Source organism: Lycorma delicatula, chromosome 7, assembly GCF_047948215.1.
Source record: "Lycorma delicatula isolate Av1 chromosome 7, ASM4794821v1, whole genome shotgun sequence".
In the NCBI taxonomy this organism is placed as follows: Eukaryota; Metazoa; Arthropoda; class Insecta; order Hemiptera; family Fulgoridae; genus Lycorma; species Lycorma delicatula.
Window position 1 is genome coordinate 89,174,458 of NC_134461.1, and position 16,293 is coordinate 89,190,750.

The 16,293-nt window shown below is 28.6% G+C and overlaps 2 protein-coding genes across 2 annotated transcripts in view; one reads left to right on the forward strand and one right to left on the reverse strand.

Annotated features, from left to right (window-relative positions):
* The window catches only part of LOC142328471 (uncharacterized), a 38,812-nt gene extending 34,270 nt beyond the window's left edge, over window positions 1-4,542 (reverse strand). Inside the window, exon 1 of the mRNA XM_075372281.1 lies at window positions 4,468-4,542. The gene's annotated coding sequence lies outside the window, so the exon portion shown is untranslated. The remainder of the gene's footprint in view (window positions 1-4,467) is intronic.
* LOC142328065 (metabotropic glutamate receptor 1-like) overlaps window positions 1-16,293 on the forward strand; it is a 589,241-nt gene that overhangs the window by 427,802 nt on the left and 145,146 nt on the right. The window lies entirely within an intron of this gene.

The window sequence follows — 16,293 nt, forward strand, 5'->3', positions numbered from 1 at the left end:
TTTTATTAATAACTTCTGATATTGTTTCAGAACAGATCTGTTTCAATACAGATATTGGTATCATAACCTTAAAACAGGTACAAATATGACAAGCCCAAATACGAAACATAGTAATAAATTTACCATGCCTGTAACAAACAACATGACCCAACCCTAGCTTTGAATTCATTGGAAATAACGGAACTTTACGCAATGGCGTAAACAGCTATAATGCAAATTAAATTTAATAAATTAACAATTAATATAATCCACCTTAACAGCACGTTGATATGTACTCTAGATCTTTCGGCTCACGTAGAAGCCATCATCAGGAGTTAAAATTAATACATTTAAAGTCAAAAGTTAAAAAAATAATAATAATTTAATTATATAGTATAATTAAAATATAAACATTTTAAAAACTGTCATGACTGTTCCGGTCCTACTAGTATACTAGCAGTATACTAGTACTATATTTTAACTATGATTTTTTAAACTTTTGATTTTAAATCTATTAATTTTAACTCCTGATGATGGCTTCCAAGTAAGCCGGAAGATCTGGAATACATACAGACGTGCTGGTAAGGTGGATTATGTTAATTGTTAATTTATTCATTTAACATATCAGCAGCACCATGTCTGAGGAATTAAATTAAATATATTTCTGTAAAAAATCAACTGTTATTTTATAACAATAATGTAAAATTATAATTTTTGGGAAATAGCTTAGTAGCTTTTAAATGAGGCAGTACAGAAATAATCTAAAATACCGTTGGAATCATCGTATTTTTTTTGTTATAGTTCGACGTTATTGTCCTAAAAAAGACACGGTGTTGTAAATCGGTATTACACTTAGATATCAAAGCCGGCTTTAATAGCCCAGCTGGACATATTACTTAACACTATAATGGGGCTTCATAACAATCATATTGTTAAAAGGCACTCTCAGCTAGCATATGGTAAAACCTATTTATTGGCTAGAAGAGAAAGAATAAGTGAGACGTGGGCGAGAACCTTCATAAAAAACCATGCAAGTTTATGCATAGTCCTTATCATGATTTCTACAATTTAAAAAATAAAAAAAAAAGGGTTACCCAGTAAACATAAATAGAAGATAATTTTATTTTTACAAGACCAAAATGAATGGGGCGCGACCTCAGTTTTATTTTGCACATTAACTTTAGTTCATCCAAAGAGATTTACTAGATATTGTATATTGAAGCTATCATTTCCGGTTTGCATCAAAATCTTTGTCATATTTAAATAATTTATGTAGATATTGAATATAAAAGCGCGCTGCACACTTTTCATTGTGGTCTTGCGAAAATTGATAACTTTATACATATTATTTTCTTTTAAACAAAATTATCTTCCATTTATGTTTACTGGGTAACCCATTATTTAGATTTTTTAATTTTATATTTTTTATTAGTTCGATGTTTAAATATTTACTGGAGTAAATATAGTACCGGAATTTTCGACATCTCGAACAAGGGTCTACGAAACTTCTAAATTTGAGCAGTTAACAAAATATATAAAAAATGGTTGATAATTGTATATTATTAAACAAAATATATAAAAAAATGTTGGTAATTGTATATTATTATATTTTTAAAATAATTAAAACTATGAATTTATACAAAAAATTTCATTTGAATAAAAAATCTTTATTCAAGTCATATGAACATCACATGACTTCCTTATACGCCTATTAAATTACATATACACATTTTTTTTTTTTTTAAATGAAAAGTACATATAATTTTATTTTATTAATAACTTCTGATATTGTTTCATATTTTTTTTTGTTATTATTGAATTATTATTTATCGTAAAACTTTTTCTACAATCAGAGATTAATAAATTCCAATAAATCAATATATTTAAGGTACCGATGTATGTATGCAAGGCACATTGGTGCCTTACCTTTTAAGATTCAAATATTTCATTAATTAAAATTTTATTTGGTTATAACTTTGGAACCAATCAAAATAAGTACCACTTATGATAGATCGTTGAAAAGCTCTCAATGAGGACTTATTACTGCAGTTAAGAAAAAGTCCAAATCCAAATTTGTTTAGACTTTGGCCTTTTTGGAAACTTTTGGTTCAGTCGATTGCAATGAAAAGGGGAGTTGCACATCTAGATGTTGCAACAGACCTATCCAAAATTTCAACATCCTACGGCTAATAGTTTTTGAGTTTTGCGAAATACATACGTACAAATGGATTCAAGGATGGTCAAAATGGATATTTGCGTTAAAATCTGAAAACCGAAATTTTTCGCGATCACAATATTTTATCAATACAATTCTAAGTTTGGATAAAACAGTTTTTATTTTTATGTAACTAAAGAAAAATGTTTTTATTATGTTAAAATGTGTAAGTTTACTTTCATAAAATTTCACTTATTTATTTATATTTTTTAACGATAGTGTGATTTTTAAAACAGTTCTTTCTTAAGATCATTCATCACCAAATAGTTCAGTAATGTAATTACATTTTATTAAAATTAAGATAAAATATTTAAAACATTTTACTAAATTTATATTTTTTTAAAAATTATCAAAGTTATGCATATATATATATATATATATATATATCGTGTTTTGTCGTTTTTATAAAGTTAGGGACAATAATAGTTCCTTTTTGTTTTGACTACTTTAAACTTAATCAACTTCACCCAATATGTATCAGAGAATAGGAATAGATCAAATACGTAGATGTTATTTACACAAACATTGCCAAGGTCTTTGATAAAGTAGATCATGCTGTATTGTTAAAAAATGATACAAGCCATTTGAATCTGAGGATAATTTTTTCTTATTATTTATATAAGAAACAAACAATATGCAAGTGTAAAAAATTTAGTTTTAGGAAATCCTATGTTCACTCAGCCTCAAGATGTAATTTAGGTCCAATACTTTTCTTAATTTTTATTAATGATATTTGCATCTGTATAAAAAGTTCTCTTCGCCGATATGAAAATTTTCAAGTCCGTGAATTCTTTTAATGATGTGATTATTTTTCAAAATGATATTAATAAGGTTGCAAACTTATGTAAACAAGATCTATTGAATTTTAATGTAGGAAAATATAAATACGTGAAAAAAATTACAAAAGAGATAATACGCTTTAGTTATAATATTAATAAATACAAATTCAGAAGGTTTGGGAGTTAAAAATTATATTTTCATCGGACGGTAAATTCGAATCGCACATAACATCAGTGGTTAACAAACATATAAAAATTTGTGATTAATATTTTTTAGAAACGCTAATGATTTTATGTCAAATCTGACAATTGCAATTTTATATTACTCGTTTGTTAGGTCTAATTTAGAAGACAATTTTTTCATTTTAAATACTGCAAGTAAAATTAAAAAAAAGTAGTAGACTAAATGAAAGTGTACAGATAAAACTGTTGAAATATTTGTATTTTTGAAAACATACGGTTTATCGTTAAATTATTCACTGAATGAGTTTAATGGAGGAATTTTAGTTGCCTTTTTTACAGTATAGGATAATTATTTCAGGTTTAATATATTTACATAGAATCATTAATGGATTTGCTTATAACCTCTTTGTTATTAATTAAAATAAATTTTTATCTGCCTGCTATTAAATTGCCCTCTAGGCAAATATTCAGTAAGTTTAGAGCTCGTACCTTACAGTGGATGAATTCACCATTTTTATGTATGACGATAAACTTTAATGAAATTTGTACATTTTTGACTGTAATATCAATGAACCTTTAAACACAATGTCTACATATTATCAAAGGTTAAATCAGCATGTTCAGTAAACTGAATTCCAGTGTATTATTTTATGTAATATTTTATGCATACAAATTTCTTTTTTGGTGTTTACTTTTAATTTTTATCTTGTTTTATTATTTGAAAAAAACCTCATTCACTGATTTATAGAAGATAGTAATTCTACTTAGTTGTTATAAATTAGTTGTAAGATTATATTATTATGATTGTATATGTAGGAGCACTGTAAGTGGATTTTTTCTGTTGTTTTAATCAATATATAAATAATTAAAATTAATTCCTAATTAAAAAAATGACATTGAGTTGTTTTAAATTTATTTACTAACAGAGCAATTTTTTGGTTAATTTTCTAACTGTGTACGTTTTATTTTATAACAATAAAAGAAGAAAAAGGTTTTTATTTTCTAATGAGACGATTACCTACATTTTATTTCCTGTAAAAATTAAATATAATCGTCCGATTTATTAAAATATCGAAAAAAATTTCATTTTTTAAAATTTTAAATCATATGTATTTTTTTTTACTTAGCTATTACAATTTATTTTTAGAGGTAATTTTTATTTTTATTCGAAATCAGAAGTTCGACTGAAATACTTTTATTACATTGTCCTTATTTGGACAATATAAATCGATTTATAAAACGTAATAATAAAAGTAATGACTTTTGAATTTTGTAATTAAAAAATAAATTATTAATTTAAATTCTATTTACCTTAAGTAACTCCTAATTCTCAAGCTTATGATCTTCGTTACAACTATAACGAACTGAATGTGCAAACAAGCAATAACTCTTCTTGCAATTAGAGAGGGGATAATTATTTAAACAACGCACGCGTTCTTCTGTTACTGATAGATGCCGTTATTTCTATTCCATTTTTTTATTTAAGTGGAATAGTTGCATTTCAGACCAGATAAGTTCCATGAATTTCGTGGATTAGCCGTTTACACTTAATGTTATTTTTCATGATAGTGTCGTGGACATTTATGAATAATATTTTAAACTGAAATCTTATATTTCTTATCTGTAATATCCAGAAATATGTTAGGACTACCATAAATGCATCAGTTACGATCGTTACTCATGTTAGCTTGAAGGAAATAGTAAAAAAAATCCAGTTGTGTCTCGTAGGTAAATCATTGTACCCTATTTATTTATTCTTTCAAGTAGTTACTAGTACCCGTTATAATCACTCGCAATTACAGTTACTGGTATGAGTGAGAGGATGAATTTTGCGAGCTTAAAATCTGTCAATCCTCAGTGGGATAAATAGGTAAATAACTTCATTAAATTTTTTTAGAAAATTCAATCCGGTTCGAATGAATCAGTAGACAGTTCAATTACTTTAGTTGCATTAAAGATAACCCATCGGGTTGGTCTAATGGTGAACGAATCTTCCTAAATCAGCTGATTTGGAAGTCGAGAGTTCTAGCGTTCAAGTCCTAGTATCGACAGTTACTTTTATACGGATTTGAATACTAGATCGTGGATACCGTTGATTTTGGTGGTTGGGTTAACAATTAACCACTCATCTCAGGAATGGTCGAACTGAGACTGACAAGACTACACTTCATTTACACTCATACATATCATCCTCTGAAGTGATACCTGAACAGTAACTCCCAGAGGCTAAACAGAAAAAATAGTTGCATTAAAGGTGTATTTAAAAAGTTGAAACGAACCGATATTTAAGTTGTAATTATCAGTTCCTCTTTCTATGATATATGAAATAATTTTATTATTAGTAATACTGAAACTATAAACCTACATTTCATAATTAGACCTACTTTTAATTTGTTTAATAAATGCTAACCGTTTGTTCTTCTAAATTATATATATATATATATGTATATAAATATGATAATTAAATTGTGTAATTATTTACATTTTCACTATATACGTTACTGTCAGAACCAAATTATCAGTTTAGAAAAGTATCGAGATTATTAAATAAAAATCGATTTCTGAACTGCATGAATGAAAAGACAGCTTTCATTTATTGATCGAGCGAAACGAGATTCTGTTTTAATTCAAATTTTATTAAATTTCGTTTGTTTATGTTTTTATGTTAGTCAAAACAAAACGCATGAACCGATTTTTATTACATCTTTGTAGTAACTTCCTTACTATAATATGGAACGATGTATGTATAACGACATTTCTGTTTCAAAATGGCGGCTGCAATTATTATGATGGAGGGGAAGTTTCAACATCAAACCGCCATAGATATCTGAAACCAGCAGAGCTCCTTTTGCATAACTGCTCTCCAAACCGTACTAAACAGATATCACATTTCTATCAATATCTGCCGATATCACTCGCGTATGGCCACCAAACCGCCGTTGTCTCCCCTACACTCCGAATTTTCCCCACTATTTATATATTGTTTTTTAGCGGTTGCATATTAGATATCTCACTCTTTACATTTTTACTCAGTTCTCAATTTTTATTTAATTCTTAATTCACATTACTCAGTTTTATTCATTTAACTCAATTCAAAGTAAGCAGTGGGAAATATTTTTAAAAAATACTACTTTTTTCTCATTTTATCAGCTGCTCTTTTAATAATTTTTGTGTTTTATTTTTTTTAATGTCCTTTAAAGTAGTTCAGTTTTATAAGAAAAGAATGTAATTTCCCTACTGATAAACAATTGTATATAAATTTACTTTTATGGGAACACAAATAATATTTTAATTTTGCTTTATGAAGTGATATTTAGTTGCGATCAGTTAAGTATTTATAATTTCTCAATGTGAAATTCTTAGATTCTACTTAAGAACGCGCAGTACAAAGACTTGTTCTTTTAAAAATGACCGGTATCAGTGAAATCTTTTTAAATACATTTTATGTGAAAAAAATTGAAGTTCCTTAATTACTATAGTGATATCTTAAAAGTAACGATTCTTCAGCGATTTATCTTGTTAAGATTAATATAACCGCCGAATTCAAAGTAAATCGATTCTTTAACATTTTTTGTTGTATTTTACTACCCCAAAAGTACGATTATTTTTTGTACTTAATTTTGTGTTGAAATACACAATACAAAGAACGTGGATAACGACTGTGACATTCGATCAGTGATAAGTTTTTTGAACTTTTAAAACGTGATATCGGCAGATATTAATAGAAATGTGATTTCTGTTCAGTACGGTTTGAAGAGCAGTTATGTAAAAGAAGCTCTGCTGGTTTCAGATATGTATACATACGAATTAAAATGTAATTAATGAAAATATTTCTGCAACGCTTTATATCATTGAAAAATAATACTTAAGAAAAAGATAAAGGAAAATAAAAGAGGTCCCTGGAATAAAATGTTATAAAAAGATGTTGAAAATTAGGAAGGTCGGTAAAATTCGAATTGAGGAAAAAAATTGCATAAAAACTGCTGTGTATAAAAAAATTCAGGTTTAGTTATTTGGTGATAGAGGGGTGTATGAAAGTTAAAAATTGTATCGGAAGAAATATAAAAGATAAATTAAAAAAATTTTAAATAGGTGATTGAGAGTTTAGAATATAGTAAATATGTTGAGGTTAAAATAATAGCGCGTTACAGAAGGGAATAAACCACGTTAAAGAAGGGGAACTCCAAAACTATCACCTGTTTCGATGGCTTCAAAAATAAATTAAATTTTTGTTTTTATATTATTATTTTAACCATGCTTCTAACCTTTTAAACGATTTGAATAAACGTACACGTACATAAAATTACATAGCTTCCTGGGAAATTTTCGATTAAAATTACTGTATTCTGTTTTTTACACGACCGCCCAAAAAGGAGTGTAGTATATTTAGGGTATGTATGTATATATGTTTGTTCCACCTTAGAAGCTCCAATTTAGATAAATTGGTTCAGCCGTTGGATTCCAATGCGGGGATATATAACTATATATCCCCGCATTGGAATCCTTACGTTACCGGGAATGTCAGCGGCTATAAATATGTTTATATATAATATTGGAGATTTGTCGGCTGAAGTACAAATCTTAATGAATTGAATTAATGAACTGTGAACCGTGAGCATCTACCACTATGTGAGCTGGGTTTGAACTGAATGACTCGAATCAATCGAATGAATAATATTACAGAAATTATGAAAATTATTACAGAATTAAATTTACGTTAAATAAAATAATATTAAAAAACGTATGTTTAGTAATAACGTGCTTCCCGTGGGGACTGTGTGTGAGGCTAGATTGGTGAGATGATGCGAGCACCTCGTGCAAGGCTAGATCAATCATCACCATCAACTGGTAACACGCGGGATGCCCTTGGGGCGCTGTTTTGGGATACACAATGGGATGCTCTTGTAATATTACTGCAATCAATCGTCCGATTTCAAGATTCAAAGGAGTTATTTGTTAGTATAATACAAAATTACTTTGGAATCAAACAGAACAAAAAGAGAAACGTTTTATTTTTTGGCATTCGTGTTTTTTAATTTTTATATTTTGTTTATCAGATAATCAGAAAGTTTTAATTAGACTAAATTTTGTACATGTTTATAAAGACAAATATCAGTTTTATTTGTTCTCTTCGGCGTTTAATTTCAATTTAAGGAATTTTGTTGAAGTTCGGTCAAACATTAAACTTTACAGTAACAAGTGAAAACATTGCATTTTTAATTTACATCATTTCGGTGTTTTTCCGCGTACCTGCTGTCCACAATTTTTCCCTGTATGACTAGCTGCTCAATATTTTTACCGGGCCTACAGACTATACGGCCAAAAAGCGTAGGATGCGCTGAAAGCATATTGCGGAGAGCCTCCTCTGTATACTTAAGTCGTTTATAATCGAGTTGTTCGTCCTTTTTTCCATCCATTCAACGCGGAGCATTCTTCTGCAGGCCCACATTTTGAATGCATGAATTCTCCTCCAGTTTTCCACTGCAAATTCTTTATGTTAATAGTCCAGGCCTCAAGGCCGTACACGACTACTGGAAAGACTGAAGCAGTTTCAACTTTGTACTCTTCGTTATTGCCCTATTCTTCCAAGCAGCTGTCAACTTCGTAAACGAAGAAGAATCTTAGCGAAGCTAAGAAGATTCTTCGTAGTATTTCGGCAGAGGAGCCCCCCATATTTATCTATTGTGTTTCTAAATATACGAAACGGTCCATTTTTTTCGAGATCACACGACGCATCACTGACTGGAAGATCGTTAGATCTGTTTACGATCATAACTTTTGTTTTTCCGATGTTTAATTTCAGCCCTAGTGCCATACTTTCTTTCTGAACTCGGTCTAGGATCTCGTTCATTTCAAGTTTAGATTCTTCTATGTTTTTCCTGTTTAGCCTCCGGTAATTACCGTTCAGATAATGCTTCAGAAGATGAATGAGGATGGTATGAGTGTAAATGAAGTGTAGTCTTGTACAGTCTCAGTTCGACCATTACTCAGATGTGTGGTTAATTGAAACCACCATGATCTAGTATTCAAATCCGTGTAAAAATAACTGACTTTACTGGGACAAAGGCTGGAACTCTCGACTTCCAAATCGGATGATTTGGGAAGACGCGTTCACCACTAGACCAACCTGGTGGGTTTCTAGTTCAGATCCTGCGAAAAGGGTTATACCGTCAGGAAATCTTAAATTGGTTACTCGCGGGCCTCCTATTCATAAACCTCTTAGCCAGTTTTTCAGGCTCTACGCAAAGATATATTCGCCGTAAATGTTGAATAAAATCGGAGACAGAATACACCCCTGTTGTACTCATCTCAAAAGGTAAAAAGGTTCTGTTGTGTCATTTTTCAGTCTAACCACCACAATGTTTTTTATATATAGGTTACGAGTGAGGGTAACAAGATGGTCAGGGACGCCCATCTTCTTCAATAATCGCTACTGATCTTTCCACCTAATCGAGTCGAACGCCTTAGCGTGGATCTAGGAAGCATACTACAAGAGAGTGTTGAACTCTCTCTGGCTTTGTCTATCAGCTGCCTAATATCTAGAATTTGCTCACTCGTAATGTTTTTTTTACGATTCCGGCTTGCTCTGCAGGAATTTCCCTGTCCAGATAGTACTGTAGACGTTTATGGTTTCTTTATTGAATATCATGGTTTCTTTATGTCAACCTTTTTTATCATAATATCAGATTGTTTCATATAATTTTAAATATTAAAGCCATAAGAAATTTTTCTAAAATTTTTTTTATATATTTTTATTTATCTGCAATTAAAGTCATTAGCGACTCATCAACAACTGTTTGAATGTACCGGTAAACATGTAATGTTCAACAGACTCAGACTTTTACAACACAATAGTTCTCCATCACATAATCTTTGTGTTAGGGATTTAATATTAGTTACTAGCAAAAATTCTCTACCCCATACATTGGAAACATGGAATAATTATCAGGCAGGTATATCCAGGCTCTGACGCTCTGACAATCTTGTAAGAGTTGTTGATTTGCAAACAGCTAACCGTCTATTAAGATCTGTGGAAAAGTTTATTACTCATATGTTTATTACATTTCATATTTAGATATTATAATATTAGATTTATTTCCTAACATTAATCATTCATAATCTAATTTATACATTTATATTACATTAATTTGTTCATATTCATGATGTTTATTCACTCACAGTTCATTACAGTATCAAAAAATCATTTCATTTAATTTACATTTGCTTACATATTAAAGCCAAAATCATTTTGGTTTACACATATCTTTTTCTCCTTATAAATATAAATACTGTCTCATCTCCTTCTTTATATAAAATAATGTATTTAATTTCATTTCATATTCAATGAGTGATCATTGCAGTTTACAAAAGGTGCATTAAAACATCTTCAATGAGTTTTTTAGCAGTGAATGTGAATCAGTGACATCAGAGTCAATGAAAACATTTCAAAATTGTTTGGTCCTCCAGGCCGAAACCATAACATATTCATTGATCCAATAAAAGAGTTGATTTAATAGATTTCCAAAAAACTCATTATTTGCATTCTGCCCTAAAAGATGAACCATTGCCTAAATAGATATCTAAGATACCTATATATATATCTGCCCAGAGATATCTAATTGCCTTAGATTTGCCAAATACAAGATATGATTGGCATCTCACAATGCTAATTGCATCTCAAGAATAGATTACATTAAAGAATATTCCCTAGATATTTTCTAATTTTATTAATGAAATTTCATCACATGTACATTCACTTGAAACAATGCAGCTTCTCATTAATATATAAGGTAGTCTTATTGAAAGTATCTCAAATGACTATGAAAAGGTAAAGGAGATGTTCACATCAATATTAAGATTTAAAATTTGAAATGGGTACTGTGTTAAAGACAAGCTGTATTGTTGCAATACAGCTTGGATTGCAATTTAATGCTTTTTTAAGAAAAATATTGAACATTAAATCAATCCCAAATTGGAGTTTAAACGAGTTCTGATTAATCAGTGTTCATTCTGTAAATCAAATCATTACTTATATCAATGTAAGGAATTTCTAAACGTGTCCGCTAATGATAATCGTATGTCATAATAGTGTTAATAAAATAAAAAATTACAAAATTTTGTTTAGTAAAAGATTTTTGTCTTGTCTGTATTATAGTAAGAATTAGGCAGAGGGAAGTATTGGTGAAAACATTCCAGCAAAACACAGACTAAAAAATTCAGAAACTCATTGTGATCTCTGGAATGAACCTCTGAAACTGTTTCGGAGAAGTTCATTCCAGACATCACAACAACCTTCATCTGCTAATCTGCAAATTCTGGAAAGAAATATACAAGTTCATTATTACAACAACATTACTTTAAAACCAAACATTATTACTTGAGATGCAGATTGATCTTACCACACCCAAGGAAAAGTGAGGAATATTTAATTGTTAAAGCTTCAAATACTAAATCCAAGAGTGGTTTTACATTAATGATGGTGATATTTAATTTATCTTTTAATCAAATATTTAATTTAACTTTTAATTTGAGAATCACAAAAACTGTTTGATTGGATTCAATTCACTTTTTTTTAAACCCAATTTCCAAAAAATTCTAAATCCACATTGTGCAAATTATTCACAATAAGTTATCCATTTTGCAAATAAAACATTCAGGTTCTGACTACCTACTACTTGTTGATTTAAAAACAGCTGATAGTCAGTTTAAAAGACCAGTGCATAGATTTATTACCAATCTCTAATGATTGTGTTTATTATTTTCATAATTTATTGTTACAATTTCATTTAATTTATATCATATATGATTGATCTGACATTTATATAATATTGTCATTTTAATTTATTGATTGGTACATAGATTATTTCCTCTTATTCAAGGTGTATACAGCACCAGAGTATTTACTCATTTAATCATGTGTGATACATCACACTATACTATGTACTACATACTACATTCTCTATGTACTCCATACACATGCATGATACATGAAACACATTTATCAAAGTACAATATAACACTGGAGCTTATTTATTTATTTTCAACGTGCAATATATTATCTAGGTGCAATGCAACACTAGAGATTATTTATTCAATCACTCAACATATTGAGTTTTTTTACACATTAGATAAAGCTTGACCATTATGATTATGACATTTTTATGATTGACCATTATGCATTATATAATTACATTATCCTTATTTTATTATATGTGAAATGAATATGTATGCAGTTTTAAGCCTACCATTACTATACATAAACATAAGTATTATAAATAATTGTATTATTACAAGGAGAAAATCATTCTGATTTTGATGGGCAGTGTGTTTAGTCACAACTATCTTTTCCTACGTATAAATATAAATACCTTCACTACAAGTAAATTAAGTTTATAAAAAGATAAATTAAATATGAATAAATGAAAAATTATATATGAGTTGTTGTAAATGAAGTTTCTTGAAAATTTAAATTATGATTGTAGAACCTTCAATATCCACAGTCTGAGAATCAAAAAATATGTTGTGTTCGATGAGTATTAAATGGTGCTGGTTCAAATACTAAATAAATAAACATATTGTTGACTTTGTAGCCATTAGGTCAAAATTATTTTCTTTAGTTTGAATAGTTTCATCTTTATAAAAATTTTCTAATTCTAAACAGTAAGTCTATTAATCTAGCCGTAAGTTAGCCGTAAGTTTATTAGTCAATTCCCATTTGGGAGTTGAATATTTTCTTGAAAAATCAATATCTTTTGGCCAATGAACCCCTGCTACCAAAGTGACGGTTCAATTAATGTACTTTGTGAACAAATCTAGACAATACATGTTCTGGATCACCAGAGGATTTGATGTAATATCAGTTAGCATTTGTGTTAATCTCAGAAATTCTATTGCTGATGAATACTTTAAAATTAGGTGGTTGTCCATAAATCAAATGTAGTACTATCATAGAATTTGTATACCTTAGATAATAAGTAGTAAACACCACAAAGTTCAAGTCTTGGAAGCATATGAATACAGCTTTGTTGGCAAGACATATTAAAGCACAATGAAAGAATGAAATAAAAAAGCATGACAAGAATTGATCAGGGTTTTAAAACCTCTGCCTGCCATGACATAATTGAGTGCCATGGTTTATTGTGCAAGTACCTAATACCAGTCATTCAATTTAATTTTACACACATCAGAATTATATTGCAATATTGTAGTGAAATAGTTAATTAATAAATCTATTATGAATTTTCTTATAAATCTATTTGAGTATTGACAGTACAAATGATTAATATATAAATCCAACCTGATAACTTGTTATTTCACAACTTTTTTTTTTGTTATAAAAAACAGAATAATCTTTAATAATTGTTATTAAATGTGACTACTCAAATAACTAATGATGCATTTGTATTTATATTTTTACTGGTATTTGAAATAAAATAACCTTTATTAAAAGAAAGGTATTAAAAGTACACTGCTTAATAGATAAATAAATATTTTTGTTAAATTTAAATTTTGTATATTTTTATTGGTATTAACAACTACATTTTATTTTAACTTCATAAATTTTTCATCTAATAGTGTTTTATTTGTTTTAAATAAATTATTGGCTTAGCAACAACTCAAACTACCATTTGGGATTGATTTAAAGTTCAACATTTTTCTTGAAAAATCATTAAATTGCAGTTCAAGCTGTGTTGCAGTAATTACATATCTTCAACACAGCACCTATTTCATATTTTAAATCTTAGATTGATGTGAGCATCTTTACCTTTTCATAAGAGTTTAATTGCTCTGTAACCCCTACAAGAAATGTGATAATTCAAATTTCAGTAAGTGATTATATGGCATACCAATGTACAAGTGAGAGCTTTCACTCAAATCAAATAAATTTTATTTCTAGATCAAGTTTATATTTGTTCAGACCCATTTCTAACCTTAGTTGTTTTTTATCATTAATTGTTGATTATTCATTATAGCTGTTTTCTTTGCCTATACTGAATTTCTGAAGAATGACTCTTTATTATCTAAATAAGCAGACCTACGTTGATACTCCTACAGGCAAAAATTGAGAATTTTTATAATTAAATTTTAAAGCAGGTCAAAGTTATTTTCTTTAGTTTGAATGGAGATTATTTTATTTTTTCATATTTATTTCTACTATTCTTTTTATTTAAACCATTTTTGAATCATGTGTTTAATTCTGAAATAGGTGTAGGATTATAATATGGAATATTTGAAGGAAGTGATCTTATCTGAAGAAAACTTGTTTGCAAATATCCAAGGACCTTGTATTGGATCTACTCTCAATATATATGGATTTCATTTTGATGTAAGCTCTTTTCTGTTTCTTGCAAGTAAACCTTTCTCATTAAGTTTATTAGTTTGTTTTAAATCACCGATTACTGTGCTTATAACATTTGCTCCTGAAGAAATAATTGTTTCTTTTTACAATGTCTGAAATGACAGTTATGAAGGCATGAATTACTACTGTTGAAAGGAAAGTTAATTTAAAATACCCCCCTTTGATAGTGTCATTAGTCCCATATTTTTATAAACTATTATTATTTTTACAGTAACTGAAAAACACTGGAATAAAATAGTTGACTATGTTTTACAATATCATTCTTCACTTATTTCATAAGCGAACCCTGTTCGTATGAAATTTGTTGCAAATGAAGTTCCCTGAAATTGTAGGTTATGATTGTAGAGGACCAAACAATATGTGTATTTGATGACTAAACAGTGCTGGTTCAAACACTAAATAAATTGAGACAATTTTGACTTTGTATTATATAGGATACTTTAATGTTTTAAATGAAAGATACATAATTATGCATAAGTGTACTGACTAAATAAATGCTTAATATGCTTATTACATTGTTGAATAATATGTAATTTTCAGTACGTACATGTTAACATGATAAAAGTAAATTTGGACTAAACAATATATTAATTATTAATAATATAAAATGTTTTAACAATTAAACAAACCACAGTTTGTTATTGTTGGTTTCCAAACCGATATAAAAAATAATGCTGTTAAAGACATGTCTATATTCAATTCGTGTAAAGTGAAAAATATTAAAGCGATAATAAATTCAATTTCGTATCCGTATAAAAATTTAAATGGAAATCAGATACGGATATATAAAATATTTACTGATTTTCATATATATATATATATATATGTGTGATTGATTGTTCACTGCAAGATGAATAGACATAGTTTTTATACTATTGATACTAGATCAAAGGTCACCTTAAAAAACAACTTGATTAACAGCTGCATACTATGCGGGGAATCCCCATGATGTCATCAGTAGTCTGTAGTAGTTGAATACAGTAAATAATAAACTATGTATTGTGAGGCAGAATCTGCAAAATAAACTGTTTCATCGATAAATTTGTTGCTTGTATTAAATATTTTGGTCACTCGAATTTGAGGAGCCAAAACCAGATACATTAAAGAATCGTTAACCATGATGTCAACAACAGTCTATGGTACATGTTAAAATAAAATTCATTAAATAACAAACTACGTCTTGTGATGCAGAATGTAAGGGTATCTTTCTGATGATGAATATGCGTTTAATGAGAAATTTATTAGTGAAAGAGTGGATTTTGGAAAAGAGTGGTTGAGGTGGATGCAAGACAACATTAAAGAAGCCTTTGATGCAGAATGAAAGGGTATATTTCCGATCATAAATGTGTGTTTATTGAGAAATTTGTTAGTAAACGAGTGGATTTGGTGAAGAGGAACAATGAAGAGGGTGTTAAAAATATGGTCTTCATTGAATGTGTTAGCAAATGATTTTTTTTTTATACATTAAATAATGAACCTAGATGATTGATGCAGAAAGTAAGGTTTTCATACTACTACTATTTTGTATGTAATATTTCTTATTGTTATTTTTATTATTATTGTATTTACAAGGCATTTTTAGTTTTTTAGTCTTTCAGTATCCTTTTCAAACCATGAACAAGCAACAATATTTTAATTACTGGCAATGTATTATCAAACCTATTCATTACAGAGTGATATTCACAAATATTAAAAAATCTTATTTGGGCATCAGATGACTTCCTTGTACGCCTATTAAATTACATATACACTTTTCTTTTTAAATGAAAAGTACATAA